This window comes from Periplaneta americana, chromosome 4 (genome assembly GCF_040183065.1).
Source record: "Periplaneta americana isolate PAMFEO1 chromosome 4, P.americana_PAMFEO1_priV1, whole genome shotgun sequence".
Classification (NCBI taxonomy): Eukaryota; Metazoa; Arthropoda; class Insecta; order Blattodea; family Blattidae; genus Periplaneta; species Periplaneta americana.
In genome coordinates, this window is record NC_091120.1 from 93,839,478 (window position 1) to 93,857,748 (window position 18,271).

Below are 18,271 nucleotides of genomic sequence, written 5' to 3' on the forward strand. Positions count from 1 at the left end.
ATTTGTCCAATTCTTTCTTTCTTTCTTTTCTTGACTTTTTAATGTTTTCTGTTTCCTTGAATTAAACAACAGGCTGATTCTCGCACAATTCAGTTTCCTGTCAAATTGAATAGGCTACCTGATCTTTGCCGTGGGTAAAATACGGTCGGAGCGTGATACTAAGCACACCACCTCATTCTAATGTCGGGGTCATGAAGCATTGAGTTTCACCTCTATGCCCTCAAGCGCATATCCGACTGTAAAAGCTGTACCATTAAACTACTTCGCCTTTAAAACGTGCACATTAAAAAGGATTAGGTCTATATCAACTTAATTTTTAGCATAAAACATATATTAAATAGGTTCATATTTATAGTTATATTTCATAACAATTAAAAAATTGTTTACGCTATCACAATCAGCGCGGTCATACATTTCCATTTCTGCAGGCAAATCCAATTTGGAAAGACATACGGTTTTTGTAATCTACATTGATTCATCACGTAATTTGTGGAGCGTAAAAATAAACAAAAATAGGCCTACTTTAGATATGAATGGAATGGAATTTTTGGGAGGAGGGCACTATGACCCAGCACTGAAACCTTTTACGATCTATTGTGCTAACCCTCAACATAAGCGCATTCCTAAATGAACACTAGCTAACTACACTAATGTTCGCTGCGTACCCATGTTCCAAGTAAGCCACTCAACTCGTCCCTAAGCCAGCCCCCTCCCTCCCTGTGTCGCCAGCCGGCATTCGGGGAATGCTATGGAATGATGACGAAATGGAGGAATGTTGACGGAATGATGTAGATGCCCAACATGAGGAAATGGGAGAACCCCGAGAAAAACCCCAACTACGACCTTGTTCCCGCAATGTTACTATAGATTTTTCATCCCGGGCCTGACCAGGAATTGAACCACCTGCGTAACAGGCCGAAGGTCTGATTACTCAGCCACCATAGTGGACACTTTAGATATGGAGTCACGAATTAGGGAATGAGGCAAGAATGTCTTCAGGTATTTGCGCTTTACAGCAAATTATCGCTGTTGCTGTAAAATAAAGGCAGGCTAAGCCACAGAAGAAAAGATTATACTTCAAGCAATTACTTTTAACATAGCCTAGATGAAATGCTATAGACGTACTGTACGTACATAATTTAAAATTAAAAAGAAATATATTATATTTAGCCACACTTTGCATTAGCGTAGGCCTACATTTAAATACAACCTATAAATGCACAATAAATAGAATGTAAACAAATATGACAAATTATTAATATTGTTATTATTATCATTATTATTATTATTACCTAATTCAAAATAAAGTGACTATTTGGGTTTCGGTGAAGTAAATTGTGAGTGGCCAAAACATTGTACGTAGGTCTACAAAGCATAGCATGATCGAAATTACAAAATTTATAAATACCTTACTATAATAATACTGGATAGCTGTATACTAGCAGCATTGGCGTGAGTGCGAAATATCGCGGACATGACATCTAGCGGAGCGGGATGGAATTACGTCCACATATACAAATATTAACATAGCGGGATTCGGACTATTGTTTAAAACGTGAGTTACTAATGCGGAATTATATATTAAACACTTAAGAAGTGTTGAATAATATTTAATGTAACATTATTATCGTATATCAAAGCTGCATATTATGAGAAATATTGCATACTTCATATTACTTTCTGTAATTAATTGTTACATATTTTTCTTTGGTTTAGTGAGACAATATAAATTCTGACATTAAGAATGAATTTACAATAATGCTTTATATACCCATTGCTGACAACTGCAAAGATAAAATTGATAGTAATCTGATGCTTGTAATTAGTAAAGCCATGTGGATAACAATAAAACTTAATTTGATAAAACCTTAAAATTTCGAATACATGTTAACTTCTATTAATTTATTACGTCTAAATAAAAAAGCTAATTTGTATTTTTCTATCAACACAAAAACGAAGGAATTAAGCCTACAGTACTAAAGATGTTGCTGACTCACGTTTTATGATCCCTCGGAAATCGAAAGTACGATTTGGAGCAATTTGTAATGCTGTAATTGTAACAATTATAAATAGCACATATACACCCTGCCATTTAACACTAGTACTAATTCATAAAACTATTAACTAGCCCAGCAACAATATACATTGCAGTTGACTACAGCTTGTTTCGCGAGTATCACCACACCGACCGCCTAGGTAGCAGCACCAGCTTTCGTTCCCACATAAAACTGCTAGCTGTCCGGTATTATTATAGGCCTAGTAAGGTATTTGGTAAAACTACAAGAATACTCAAATTAACTAAGGTCAAACTTTCGCTGTTTTTCATCACGAAACTAAATTTACAGAAACTAAAAGTCATTAACCCTTAAATTGGCAAAACTTAATTTCTCACACTAGTTTATTAAACCGTATCGGACTGTAAAGAAAACAATTATCACAATGTCCATATTTTATATGTTGTACAATATTGTGAAATTTTAATTTTCCTACCATTTTTTTTCTGCTGTACTATTAAAATTATAGCATATAGCCTATTAACCTGTTGTATCCTATAGGATACTTTGCGAATTTAAGGGTTAAAAACGTTTATGCATATGCAGAACATGACAAAACCATTTGTCCCACAATTCCAAATAAGTTACATATTAATGATACAATAAACGAAAAAGACTATAGCACGATAATGTTAATTGGTTGCAAAGTCTCAGAGCATCTGCACAGGACAAAGGGCTAACATTGGCCCAAAAGATCTCGGAAGATGAACTTCCAAGTTCCTATGAGAAGAGGAGAGATTATAAAAATCAAATAAAGTTATTGTTATGAGAATGACACATATTTTATTATTATACACTTTTACGGGTTTCGTAATAATAGAGTTCTTTATCATGTTTAAAATATTATGCCCTTCCTGAAAAATTATTCAAAAGACATGCTTAGGTGAATTCATTTATGTGCATCCAAATAAGAAAGAAGAACGTTCATTTTCTGTATTCCACACGAAAAGCAATTCTTTAATCTCAAAAGTAAGACATTGTACTACATTGATACACCAAATGTTTTAAGTAGGTATAGTAGACATAATATAGGCTATATGTAATTAATTTATTACAAATGCAGTCCATACATTTTATCTTTCAACATTAGTGTACGGGACCTGAATGGGCAGAGAGTACCTGCGCACTCTGCCATTCAAGGACACGCATAATCGGCTGACAAGACTGTTGTCTGTTATGGTGTGCATTATTGAAGCGAGTTTCAGGGCAATGCATCTGTTATTATGGGCAGTGTTGAGTTTAATTTGTCTGTTTGTTGAAGGTATACCGATAAGCTATCACAATTTGGCTATAATTATGTGTGTGTGTTCCGCCTTTGTTTATCATACAATTAAAATGGTGAAACTAATAAATCATATTTTCATTAACGTTTTCGGTACCTATGTACCATCTTCAGATGTATATATATAATGCTAATTGATAACCAAGCCTCTAGGTGCATGTGTATATATATACATCTGAAGATGGTACATAGGTACCGAAAACGTTAATGAAAATATGATTTATTAGTTTCACCATTTTAATTGTATGATAAGCAAAGGCGGAACACACACACATAATTATAGTCAAATTGTCTGTTTGTGTTTGCTGCTTCGTTCATGGTTCAGAGATTTAATACGGATCAAAAAATTTTCATCCGCTGTAAATTTAAAGAAAAAAAAACTAATCCGTATCGTATATAATTTTGAGGACTTTTACATGGTGTGGATCCACCTAAAAGGACTACAGTTCATAAAACAGTAGATAAATTATTAAAAACTACGGATCAGTAATGAACAAGAAAAGAAGACGAAGGCATCATGTTTTAACAGGAGAAAAGTTTTATGAAATATTTGCTCGATTAGAACAATCGCGTCCACACCTGTGGAGTAACGGTCAGCGCGTCTGGCTGTGAAATCAGGTGGCCCGGGTTCGAATCCCGGTTGGGCAAGTTACCTGGTTGAGGTTTTTTCCGGGGTTTTCCCTCAACCCAATACGAGCAAATGCTTTGTAACTTTCGGTGCTGGACTCCGGACTCATTTCACCGGCATTATCACCTTCATATCATTCAGACGCTAAATAACCTAGATGTTGATACAGCGTCGTAAAATAACCCAATAAAATAAAAATAGAACAATCTCCGCGAAACTCTCAGAAGTTAGCACAACACGCGAGGGTCAGCCGTACATCAGCACATATGCTATAAAATTACTAAAATTTCATCCATACAGATTTACAGAAGTGCACGCCTTAGAGTCCGAGGATCCGCACAGCAGAATCAATTTTTGGAAATGGGTGAACATTTTCAACATCGTCTCTGAAAAGGTAGAGTCGAAGCATCTTTTTTAGAACTTTTACAAATATAAATTGTAAAAAGCAGCCCATTCTACGGTTTATCTCGCGTGTTTTTGACTCATAATCAAAAGCTCAAGGAGGGCCGCATGTGGGCAGCTGCGTTGTGCACTGCCGCTTCCATACTACTTCCGCGAGCGTGGAAAAATAAATTGTATGCACTGTAATTATAGACTACATATATTATTTTCATATTTACGTAAACCGATATTTAAAATGCTTATTAGTCTATCTTACAATCAGACTAAGCATATTTATTCTTGTCTGTGATCGTAAACGTTTAACACTTTGCTTCAGTGTTTCACCCCGCGTAACAAATGGGTTTACAGGAAGACCGGTTTCCCCTCAACAATAAGTGGCCAAACATTACCTGCTTCTAGTCAGAAGAGATAAAACTTTTTCTGCGTTCACAATGAAAAGGAGACGTAATTGGAAATAATATACATTACGATACTAGCGTATAAAATCGCATTACGCAACATCATCAATAAAAAACCGGAAACCGGTTGGAAACCGGGTTCTTGGTTGGGATAAAGATAAAAGGTAAAGGTATCCCCGTAACATGCCATGAAGGCACTTGGGGGGCTTGGAGGTAGAGCCCCATGCTTTCCATGACCTCGGCACTAGAATGAGATGGTGTGGTCGGCACCACGCTCTGACCGCCTTTTACTCCCGGGAAAGACCCGGTACTCAATTTTATAGAAGGCTGAAAGTTTGGCAACGAGAAAATATCCTGTCACCACCTGGGATCGAACCCCGGACCTTCTAGTCCGTAGCAAGCTGATCTATCAACTGAGCTACCCGGCCGCTCTTGGTTGGGATATTGAAAGGAAATGTAATGATACTGATAATCAATAACTTTATAGATAGTGGTATCGTACAGCAAACTCATTATAAATTTCAGTAAAATAAAATAATATAGGCCTACTTATACTATACACAAACTTCGATATCTCCGACACTATACAATTCCTTGGCTTCATGTAACTTAAATTATCCCCTCAAAACTTGCCACATGCCTCGGCTTGGAAATAATACATGACGTCATATATTCAATCATCGATACTAAGAAATTACCTTTTGTATGAACAAAATAAGATGCAACTGCAATATCTCCCCACATTACACACGGGAGGGAAAACGTATTTAAATCATTCAAACCATAACTCGTTGTTCAAACCTTTTTACACCTCACATCACTTAAATATCCCCTCAACTATCTCACTAACCTTGTCACATATTATACCTCAGTCTCATGTCACTTAGCTATCCCTCATTTAACCCATCTAACCCATAACGAAACGCAAATCGGACGTCAGACCCGTTACTCACAGCCGCCATCGAATAAACCATTTTGGAACAGAACAGCAATCAAATGAAATTCTACAATCCACTCACGCCAAAATAAAAAATTACTTATACCAACATCAAAAATGTAAAAATTCAAGTCCACTGCCTACTAAACCAACATACTTCTATCCTATAACACAGCAATGAATAACTAATTACGTAACACAATATACGTCAACATCACAGATATCACATAAGAAAATAGTTCCAATGTCTGGTATCGGAATGTATACTAAGACATAAATAATTCTTGATATATAGTAATCAATTTATAATTTTATAGTCTCATTCGGCATTTTATTTCACGTATAATATAAAAGAATCAATAACGAAGTCGTCATTTTTCGATCTGAAGTAAAATTGTCATTGTGTGTTTTTATTTAAAATAAAGCCCCTGACTAAAATTATAGTTCATATGGGCCTAGTACTATATTATTTCAGGTAAATTGGCTCGTAGATATTTTGACGGAGTTACGCAATAAGAGACCAAGCGCCAAAAACCTGTTCCGAGATATTGGCCATTGAAATAAATCTATTTTTCTTTTATAAAACATTTTATGCAAGAAGTATTACAAACATTCATACCATTACAAAGAAATAGCAGCAATAATACCAAAAAGGCGAACCGATTTTTAATAAGAGACCAGCAGTTGAATTAATATTTGAAAACAAAGTAAATAAATGAATGTTATGCAATAAACGAATTTTTGCTTATAAATAGCAGAAAAATTCAGATATCGCATTCTTGATTTTTTCAGAGTTAAATTAGCCTGCCTTCAACAGATTTGTGCAAATATCTTATTTTTTTCAAATTGTCGGTTGGTCTATTATTGCGTAACTCCGTCCACTTAACATGAACAAAAATTATACAATAGCCTAAGAGAGAAATCGTTGTAAGAACAGACATAGGCCGACCCAAACCATTTTCTCGGTTTCAAGGGATGCTAAAAACATGTAGGCCCATTTCTGCAAAAATCTCGAAACCAACTTTTGTAGAATCACAATACTTTCCCTTTACATATCGGTATTTAGTGTACCGAGAAAAATGAAATATTATTTCGGAGTGATGATGGTGATGACGATGATGATGATTATGATGATGGCGATGGTGTTTATGCAATAATAATAGCAATAATAGTAGGCTAATAACAATGAAGTTTATTTTCTCAGTTCTGAAAAACTGTTAAATTGATAATTATTGTATAAACATAATCAACATAATGTAAATACTTGAATTGTTTCAAGAGCTTAGTCTTAATAGAAACACGTTTTGGCACGTGACATATTCAGAATGCCTGTTTTGGAATGACTTTTAGACTGCATGTCAGTTCCAATTGGCTCAGCTGCCTAATGGAGCTTATTAGTATGATTTCTGTTTCCGAAAAAAGCAAGGGACTTCCTACACAAAATTTGTATTCTCAACTAATTTTTGCATTTATTGTTTTATGTCAAGTGCGTACTTTGCAATTATTATTACTGTCCTTATTAATATTAATAGTAGTTTTTTTTCTGTTCTTTTCGCACATAGCTACAACTATGCAATACAAGATGTGGGATTTCCAAGACAATAAGTTCTCATAACTTTGAAGTTTCCCCTGACATAGTAACCCTGATTCAGGTCAAAACCCATGTTCCAAGATATCTTAAGGATTAATTAATATTTCGAACTACATACACAATCTATGATTAAAGAATTGATAACGGGAAGAAACATATTATTTCATTTTACAGAATCCAAAAGTTCAACGGCTGCTGGTATGAAACATGGCTTTAAAATGGCTTAAAACTTTACAACAAATTAATTTCTCAGTACCTTGTTTTAGCTAATATAAGTATGATGATTTTAAACTGAAAGTTAAAGAAATTATTAAAGGAACTTAACTAGGGTTAGAAATAATTACTAAATATTAGTTCTATATTATTATAGGCCTAATTGTGAATATTGGTTATAGACATTTGCAATTGTGATTGTTCCTTATCATATTATAGGCTCTTATTTTTGTAATCTGTGCTACTCTATTGCTTATATTAATTTGTTTGTCTTCTTCTTCTTTCTGCTTATCTACAGTGCAGTTTTGAACTTCAGACCACGAGCGTTTGCTCATACGGGCGTAAATTCTTTAATTTAAATTTCTGTTTTATGTACATAATAATTTTTAATGTATATTTTTAATGTGCATAAATAAATAAAATAAAATAAAATAAAATAAAATAAAATAAAATAATTTTATACATCGGTTATTATCTAAATTTAATATAGGCCTATAACATTAGTCTGAACTTCAATTTTAGCTTCTATTAAATTATTTATTGTTAGTGACATAAAAATAATTATGACTTTCAGAACTGTGTGAATGAATAGTTGTTCGTGATGTACACAATGGTTAAAGAGCAATTTTAATGCAGAGTGAAAATCACGATCATAATATAGCCTATTAAAGTCCCGCCTAAGAGATGGAGGTTTATTTTTGCCAGCGTTTCGTGTTTTCTTTAAATAAGAACCCAGCGTTATGCGATCGCATATCAAAACAGTTCCATCATCCACTGTCAAATTGAGAAAAAAAATCCAGATATTGGGCATACAATAAATTGAGTCGTTTCGAGAGCTGTAAGCTATGAAGAGTGGGCCTAGTATCAATTTTGCGGAAGAAATAATAAGACTACTTAAATTACTTAAAAAATTGACATGTTTAAAATTTTGTTCGATCTTAAATTATTATGTATATGAACGAAGAAATACGCGTATAGGCTACTGTTAAACATTGTAAAAATTAAAAAAACTGAAAATCTGAAGCTTGACGATAAATAGTCTGTTCAGGATCGAAAGCAGATCCCACGCATGCAACAATTGAAAATTGTAGTAAGACACGTCTTATAGAACTATGAATGACATTTTTTTTATTTTAATTAATTAATGCAGGAATTTCAAGTACTTGATACGACACAATTTTACCTTGATAAACAGTTGAAATTTCAGAGATCGTAATCACGGATATTATCACTTACACGTCATATAATAATTGTATCACTTGATAACACCATAAACTTACTAGCTTCATCTTTTAAATGGACACTCACTAAACACAACACACACACAACACTTGCGAGTTTCAGATCGTGACGAGATGCGTGCGTGATCCAGTATCTTCAAGACGACGAACACCTTCCTCCGTGGGCAATGTCTGGCTGTAAACTGTACCACTTCTTTAATGTAGCTTAACCCCTTTGTGCCTACCAACATCTACCTGAGCCCGGAACAGGAAGTGGTCCTCTAAAAGTAGGAAGGGTTGGGAGGAAAGGGGTATGTACGGGGGTATAAGCCACGCTGACTCATTACAATATGAATCACACGGGCACCTGGGGGCGATCATTTCAAATAAGGACACTGTGTCTTTCTAATGTATGCATTTCTTTCCTTATTTTTTATTCGCGTCGTTCTCACAATTCAATCTTTGAATTTCATATACCTGACCATATTCCCATCCCATCTCCATATAACTCCCAGCACCTACCCCTTTACTCCCCTTCCATTGAATTTCTTCAATGACCTTGAGCAAAAAATTGGTTGTCATTATTTAAAAAAAGCAAAAGGAAGGTCCTATTCCTACATGGCCTCCTTTTATAATGTTCTCCTCCTCATCCCCCTATCACCTTCCCCTTTGCTTCAACCCTTCTTTTGTGGAATCAAATTAGGATGAAAGATGCATCATGACATAGGACTTTTTCTCTCTTTTATTTAGAATAGAAATGGAAGGAGATGAAAAAATGGGATGGGACGATACGGGCCAGGGGTCTCAAACCTACGTCGCGTTTGGTACAGTCGGACCAATTGATACCTAACATTTAAAGATATTCTGTCATCGTTCTCATTTTGAATGTCTTCTTCTTTTCTTCTTCTTCTTCTTCTTCTTCTTCTTCTTCCCATTTATCCACTTATGTATGTAGCTATTCATTTGTGTGTTTGTATGTAATCGTAAAAAAAAATAGCACCAGGACGGATCGTTAAAAGATTATTATTATTATTATTATTATTATTATTATTATTGCTACTACTTTTAGTAATGCCGCTGTTATTATACATACTACTAATCTATACTTATAAGATACAAAGTTGAATAAGAAGCAAGGCAATTATTATTTTAAAAAGTAGAAATAAAGAAGCAGGGCGCTCCCAGGTTGCAGAAGAAAGTAACAGAGCGGCGCTCTAGCCCGTTCTACTACGATTATACCGCAGTCTATTCTTTAATTTAGTTATTTATTCAGACATTTATTCTTCCATATTTCAATATATTAGTATCAACAATTATTATAGTAATAGCAACAATACTATCAAAAAACATATTGAAGATCAGAAATAAAGGTATATTACTTATACCATAAGTAGAAATATACGGTATAAATCCTATAGAACCTATAAATCTTGAATATAAATCAAACTTAATAGATAATAGTTCATTACCTGCAGCTATAACTAAGAGAGCTCAAATTCCGTTTTCTTCATTCTTTCATTCGTTCTTTTCGTGATTTCTATGTATTTGTGCATCCATTTCAAGTAATCTTGACTATGTTATAAGTTATAGTCATATCCAATTTTTGTAGTATTATATAGGTTTATACAGATAATTTATATTAATTCCAATATGGATACGTTCATGACTGGTTTCTCGGATATAACCATAATTGTGAATATATCCCTTACCTAATGTAGGTCTAAATATTATTACTTACTTTGGACGTAATATACCGCTACCGGCATAGCTCAGTGGGCTAAGGCGCTTTCCTGCCGGTTCGGAGTTGCACTCTGGCGTATGTTTGATTCCCGCTTGGGCTCATTACTTAGTTGTTTTTTTTTTTGAGGTTTTCCCCAACCGTAAGGTGAATGCCAGGTAATATATGGCAAATCCTCGGCCTCATCTCTCCAAATACCATCTCGTTATCACCTATTCCATCAACACTGAATAATCTGGTAATTGGTACATTTTTAGTGGGTTATTTTATGACTCTGTATCAACATCTCAGGTTATTTAGCGTCTGAATGAGATGAAGGTGACAATGCTGGTGAAATGAGAACGGGGTCCAACACCGAAAGTTAGTCATGTTGGGCTGAGGAAAAACGCCGGGAAAATCTCAACCAGGTAATTTGCCCCGTCCGGAATTCGAACCCGGGCCACCTAGTTTCGAGGCCAGATGCGCTAATCGTTACTCCACAGGTGTGGACTAGTAGTTATACAGCGTCGTTAAATAACCAAGTAAAGAAGCAATTTATCATAAAATAAATTGTGTGAACTTAATTTCCTCACCATCATAATGTTGAAGATTTTATTTAGAATATTTCATTACCAGCATGGGCTACATTAAACTAAACATGATGGTAGTTGTAATGTAGGTGTGGAGGATGTGGATTGTGGTGGGAGTGAAGGGGTAAGTGCAGTAAGATTGGGATGATGTTATCCAGAATTCACATTTTTGATTGAGAGAGTCATGTAAAGGAATAATAACGTTCTTATACTCGATGCACATATAGGTCTACTAGATAGCCCATGACGGTAGGGAAGATACTTTATTGCACGAGAAAATATACGCAAACTCTGTAAGAGTAATTCCTTTGAGCGACTTTTGAAGGCAGAGAGAACTGGAAGGCGGGCATAGGTTGGAGGCAGAGATTCCTTTGACTATTTCGCCCATGAACCAGTTCACCAATGGAGTATAAGAATGAGTTGAATTTCGACAGATCAGAACCATCTACCACTGCATTATTATCTATTTTATATTGTTACTTTTTTTTCGCTGATGATTCGTAACTGTTCCAACAAATCAATGAGAAACACCATAACCTAATTATCATTAAACTCAGAAATAATCAATTAACATCAATTTTAAACCCAATAAATTTACTCTTACGAAATGTCATTGAATAATTTATTGCACATTTAATTAAATTTTATTCTTTTTAAATTTCATTGTGTTTATAATAAAATGAATATTTCCATTATTTCGTTGTAGTTAGAGTAGTTAATAGGCCTACTAATGGTTTAGTCGTAATTGTAAATAAATATTTTCATCCTTTCTTTATGAGTGCAAAAATAATATGATACGACGTAGGCCCTGAGTAAATAGTATGTGCTATTAACTTAATTATATTAATTATTATACTATCCGAAAAATACTCTTATTTAATATCACGTGAAGTTTTCTATTTCTTTTTTATAAATTTAATCGCGCTCGTGAACTTATTGGCAAATGAAAAGTTATTTTGAGAGTAGGCGTACTTATGGACATTTGTCCCTCTTATTGTCTAGGGCTTCAAACTACCTACTTCTGATGTAGACATAACACTTTGTGAGAAATGGCGAAATTTCGGATAGCGATAAATAAGAAAGAAACTCATTAGATGATTCCTTAATTACTGCATATTAACTTATTTCGAATTTGGACTTCAATGTTAGTTCGGCGGAAGGAGTCCCCATGCCTCAAACTTCAAAAGCAGTGTTGACACTCTTAAACATATTGTACAGAGTATGGTAATTTTTTGGTAGTGAAGTGTCTGGTATGTACCATGAATGACGTCTTCTAATCGGTTATTTAATACGGATATGGAATTTCCATCTTAACATTGTTAAATTATGTTTTCAAAAGGAACTTTGTCTCGAAAACTGTTGAAGTTAGATAGATGATTCTTTTACAGCTCATGTATAGACCTACGTAATTTTACTTTAAGCTGAAACTGTAGTTTTTTTTTAATTTATTTCCTCAATGATAAATTATTTTTTTCATTCGTATATTTTTTCAACAATTTTCAGTACATTACACTTGTAACATTTCCAAAATTTAATATGTACATTTAAAAAATGTTAACAGTAATTCGTAAAACACTGAAGATGACGCAGCACCGGCGTCGAAACGGACCGTCTGTCTAAGGTACATAACCTTTTTTTTTAAATTTTAACACTTTTGACGTGTCGTTTTACAATTTTAAGTTTTTTAAACAAAGTGTTAACGTGAACCAGAATCAATAAAAAAATATTGTTTCAGTACATGCACAACACCCAAATAAACAATTCCTGAAATTTTCAGATTTCTATATTAAATATAAGCCGAGAAAAGGTTCCTGTGATGTGAAAAAATTAAACTTCGGGAAAATGAGAGTTGAAATAGAACCTGTGTACATATACTGCGTCCCTCCTCGGAAAAACTAAAAAATAACATGGCTATAGTTCTAGTAAGCTTATAATCTTAAGTGTATACTATTTGAAGAGTGGTTTTCCAAACGGTGCTAAGTCATTTTTAAACGATTTTTTTTATTTTATAGATTAACGTTGTTATTTCCCATACATCTAAGCTTATACAGGAATACACTTGAAAGTTTCCAAACGATATTATGTTCCATGTTATTTCCACTATAATCTCACAGTTTTTTTGGAGTGTGCTAAGTCAGTAGTTTGAATGTTCCAAACTGTGCTAAATCAGTATGATGTGATATTAAAATGATTATTATTAAGATATTGCCTACTTTCAGTTTTACATGTAATGCAAAATTTTAAAATAAACACATAATTACTAAACAACATGTTTTCAAAGTAAACATTGGTAAGAAGTTATTATAGATTCTGTTATTTGACACTATTATATAGTATCAGCTACAAACATGTTTGTGATGTGATATTACAATGATTATTATTAAGACATTGTTTACTTTCAGTTTTACATGTAGAGGTCAAATGAAAAATGTTCAAATAAACATACATACGTTTAGTGACTTAGCACATTTTGGAACATATTAAAATGTTTAACAGCATTGTTACCTAGCACAATATGAATTTCCAAAAATTAAATTCTATCAATAAAACTCACTTTCCATAATATTTTATCTTCCAAAGTCTTCTATCATTACTTTCAAGATATTTCCATTTATAAAAAATCACGTTTTCTGAAAAAGTTGATTTTTTGACTTAGCACCATATGGAAAGTCATTATTCATTTTAAAGAGGAAAAATCAAAGAATAATTGAAAAAATAAAAAATGCATTATTTTCCACCCAAAGCCCGTAAATTTTTGGAAAATGAGGATAAAAAATTAAAACACTTACACCCTTCCTCAGAAACTTGAAACATTAAAATGGATACAAGTTTAATATAGTCATATGTGATATATCATTTTCAAGAGGAAAACCCAAATAGTGAATTTGGAAAATAAAAGATAAAGTTGCTTTTTTGACTTAGCACCATTTTGAAAGTCATTGTTCATTTTAAAGAGGAAAAATCAAAGAATAAATTGAAAAAATAAAAAACACATATTTTTCCACCCAAAGCCCGTAAATTTTTGGAAAATGAGGGTTAAAATTGAAACACTTACACCCTTCCTTAGAAACTTTAAAAATTAAAATGGATACAAGTTTTAATGTAGTCATATGTGATATACCATTTTCAAGAGGAAAAACCAAATAGTAAATTTCAAAAATAAAAGATAAATAAAACTTTGCTCGAAATCCTATTTCAGTCTCCCATAATAATGATCGATTACGCCATTATCTAAAGCCAGAATAATTATTGTTGATAGCAAAATGGTGTTTTAGTATGAGGGTTAGCAATAGGTGTTACAGTTGGAGAGGACCTAGGGAAGAAACCCAACCAGATATTCAGCTCAAACACTTGAAATCACGCCAGAATGAAGCCTCAGAACACGAGACCCGCTCGTTATACACTTATAAACTATCCAAGTAGCCTGAATTACGTGTTCTAGAAATTTCAACCATTTACGAGTACAATTGAATCCAACCTTGTTATTAATGATTTTCAGTTGCTTCCTGGAACATTATAAATAAATAAACAGTTACTAACTTAGTTCCAGAAAATAAGGATAAAGTCTTGTATTTGAGACCCCTGGTAGGGTCCCAGTCCTTTATTTATTTTTGTTATTTTTTGTTGGCCTCGAAGCAGACTCTTGATATCAATACGTAAACCCATCCTTTAGGATAGGAAACAGCAGTCTGCGGAGGTGCTAAACTATCTCATGGTTGTTTGACTGTACTGTCATCATGGGTGGAGAAATGGGAGGGTTGTTTAAGGTAAAAAAGGGTTCTCTCTTACGTATGTAGAATACTAACCCTTCTCCACGTACCCTAAAGAAAGGTTGTTCCATTTAACTCCCCATCCCAGTGCTCATATGTTATATAGACTACGGATGGGGCCGCAGAACTGAAGTGTTGCGATCGATATTGTCCGAAGGTTTATACCTGAGTTCACGATATGTAGCTTTATCGAACATCAGCCTGTAATTAACAATGTTACGCTTTCGCTGATCTTATTACAGGCTATAATTAACTTATCTTAAGTTTTTAAACATATCCGTTTTTGTCTACTTACTTAATGATGAGATGTCGCACTAACCGTGGTCGGTGGCTGAGTGGTCAGACCTCCGGCCTGTCACACAGGCAGCCCGGATTCGAGTCCCGTCAGGTATGGGATTTTTCATTGAAAAATTCATAATGGCACTTGTGGTGGTCAAGGTGGCAGTTTGGGTTTTCTCGGGGTTCTCCCGTTTTCCCATATTAGGCATCTACATCATTTCGTCAGCATTTCGTCATCATTCCATAGCATTCCCCGATCGTCGGCTCGCGACGCACGGAGAGGGCTGACCTAGGACGTGCGGCTCGCGACAGGATCATCTTGGCTGTCTGGGCATGCGCGGACTTAATAATAATCCGTGACGTCACAGCCCTTGAACGGCCTAGATCGACCAGCCAGCTGCTGGCCTCACGTTCACATGTCGAAGCAGAGATGGACGATCATCCAACCAGAATGGAGGTATCGTGTGGTTAACACGATGATCCTCCCAGCCGTTATAGCTGGCTTTCGCAACCGGCTTTCGCTACCTATCGTAGCTCTCCAAGTACATTACGACGCTAGGTGGGCACCGGTCCCTCTGACCCAAATTTCATGAGAGAATTTTTCCCCCTTGAGGACTCGAAACAGTGAGCATTCCGTAACGCGAGTCCTAGGCACGACGCCTTAGACTACGACGTCACGACGCAGGACTGAATGCGCGGACTTGGTTAATAAAAGCCTAAACTAACCTAACCTAACCTTCCTATATGCAAGCTGTGTAACCGCAGCACGAAGGGAACTTTTTGATTTGGTCTGGAAAGTATATCCAGGTAAGGATCACGCTGGCACGCATGAGAGGTCCGCTCATGAGATACAGCCAAACTGTTCCTGTCACGAGCCCCTACCTGGCCTAGGGACGAGAAAGGTTGCCTGCTCGAAACCTGGATACGCAGCGAACCTTGGTGTAGTCAGCCGGTGTGGGTTTGGGAATGCGCCTAGCTTGAGGATTAGCGCAATAGATCTTAACAGGTGGCAGTGACGGACCATAGTGCCCCTCTCCTGTAAATTCCATTCCATTCCAACCGTGGCCGCTAATCTATAACCAAGTTCAACTGTACATTAATTTTAACGTCATAATTCTAGAGCTATGCAAAATTAGAGGTAATTTTTATATGTGTAGCTACAAGTCAGTAGTTCTGAGTATGTGCTATCAGTGAACCAATAAGGATTATTCAAATTAGTTCCGTTATATCATTTGCGGATTAGTAGCACTCGCGTATAATTATTATTCTACCCAGTCTCACGTGAATACGAGTACAGAAGAGAAGACAGTACTCAGCGAGTGAAGTGGACGACTGCGGATTGTATTGTCGACGTTCGAAACCAAGTAGACAGAGATGTCTCCAAAATGGATTAGAGAGACTCGTAAAAATTATCGACAAATAGGTGCTGAAGTGCCACTCCACTCGAGTGCATTAACACATCTATTGTAGTGAAGACTGAAATTGAAGAAATTGAACGCATGAAGTTTCTGTCACTACGACCAGAGCAAAAATCTATCAAATCCTGCTTTAGATTATCTCCTTATTACCGCATTACATAAAACAGCGGTGGCCAAAATATAACAGATCTCCAATTCACTAGAACACAACACTTAAAGCACCAGAGTGGGGTGGTCATAGAGGGAATAATAATAATAATAATAATAATAGTAATAATAATAATAATAATAATAATAATAATAATGATTTATTTAACCTGGCAGAGTTAAGGCCATACGGCCTTCTCTAACACTCAACCAGGAGTAAAGACTGCGTTATAAAAACACTACAAATTTACAAAGTACACTACAATTTTACACACGAAACTGAATAAGAAGATAGAAAGATAGAAGATAGAAAGGTATGAATATTTTCTGTCAGTGGCGGATTTTTTTAATTTTCCGTAAATATAATACACATATTCATGCATGTACAATATGTTATAAATTATTCAGTATCTAGAACTGTTCACAGCTTTTCTCTATGCCATCTCAACTAATGACATTAATAAAGTTAATTTATTATGTATGAAGTTTCCGATAAGCAAGTTATAATCTAAAGTATATTGAATAAATTAAACAGTCTGTGCTTATCTAGTATTACATTTATAGCATTAACGTTTTCAGTACGTGTGTACCATTTTCAAATGCGAATGCCTGTTACATTTAAATAGGTCTGCTTAACTGTGGAATTGAAACATTCATGAACATCATTGATGCTGTTAATAAACTACATAAAAACACAACTTAAGGATAAAATAGATAAAATACATATGTTAACAATGGTTCACGTGATCACTTCGATGACATGTTGTTAGAGTGGTCTTCTCTTAAAGTGGATCATCGTGGTTAAATATTATAAAATATCCAATAAAATGGTAAATGTTGAAATTAACTTGCACTGATAATCACTATGAAACACTGTCCTATCCTATCCTTATCATATCATATCATATCATATCATATCATATCATATCATATCATATCATATCATATCATATCATATCATATCATATCATATCATATCATATCATATCATATTATACCCTATCATATATCATACCATACCATACCATATCATATCATATCGTATCATATCGTATCTTATCGTATCATATATCATATCATATCATATCATATCATATCATATCATATCATATCAATCATATCATATCATATCAAACCCGTTGCTTCGAGTTTGTGGGAATCATATCTTCTATTATTCGATTGCTGTTGTCTATTTACCATCTAAGACCTGACATGGATTGCAGAAGATATTTCAAAAAAGTTCGAAAGAAATCATGGTATCAGGTGTCGTACACAAGAACGAAGAAAATAGATACTTTTTGTAAGTAATTAATCATGTTAGTAAATTCAATAAATCGGGTATAGTTTTGTTTGTAACGACGCTCGCAACTGCCGAGGATATATCAGCGTTGCCGATGTGCCGGAATTTTGTCCCGAAGGACTTACTTTACATGCCAGTAAATCTACAGACATGAATCTGTCGCATTTAAGCACGCTTAAATGCTATCAATCTGGGCGGGATCGAACCCGCAACCTCGAGCACAGAAGGCCAGCGCTATACCGACTGCGCTACCCAGGTCGACGATTTCCCATATATCCTGATTAAAACTAGCATAATACGTAAAACAAGTGATATTAGCTAAATT

General features: G+C 34.8%; 2 long non-coding RNA genes across 3 annotated transcripts in view; one reads left to right on the forward strand and one right to left on the reverse strand.

Annotated features, from left to right (window-relative positions):
* The window catches only part of LOC138698055 (uncharacterized), a 347,446-nt gene extending 338,530 nt beyond the window's left edge, over nucleotides 1–8,916 (reverse strand). The window contains exon 1 of the long non-coding RNA XR_011331673.1: nucleotides 8,689–8,916. This is a non-coding gene — a long non-coding RNA (uncharacterized lncRNA). The remainder of the gene's footprint in view (nucleotides 1–8,688) is intronic.
* LOC138698054 (uncharacterized) overlaps nucleotides 1–18,271 on the forward strand; it is a 271,336-nt gene that overhangs the window by 64,988 nt on the left and 188,077 nt on the right. The window lies entirely within an intron of this gene.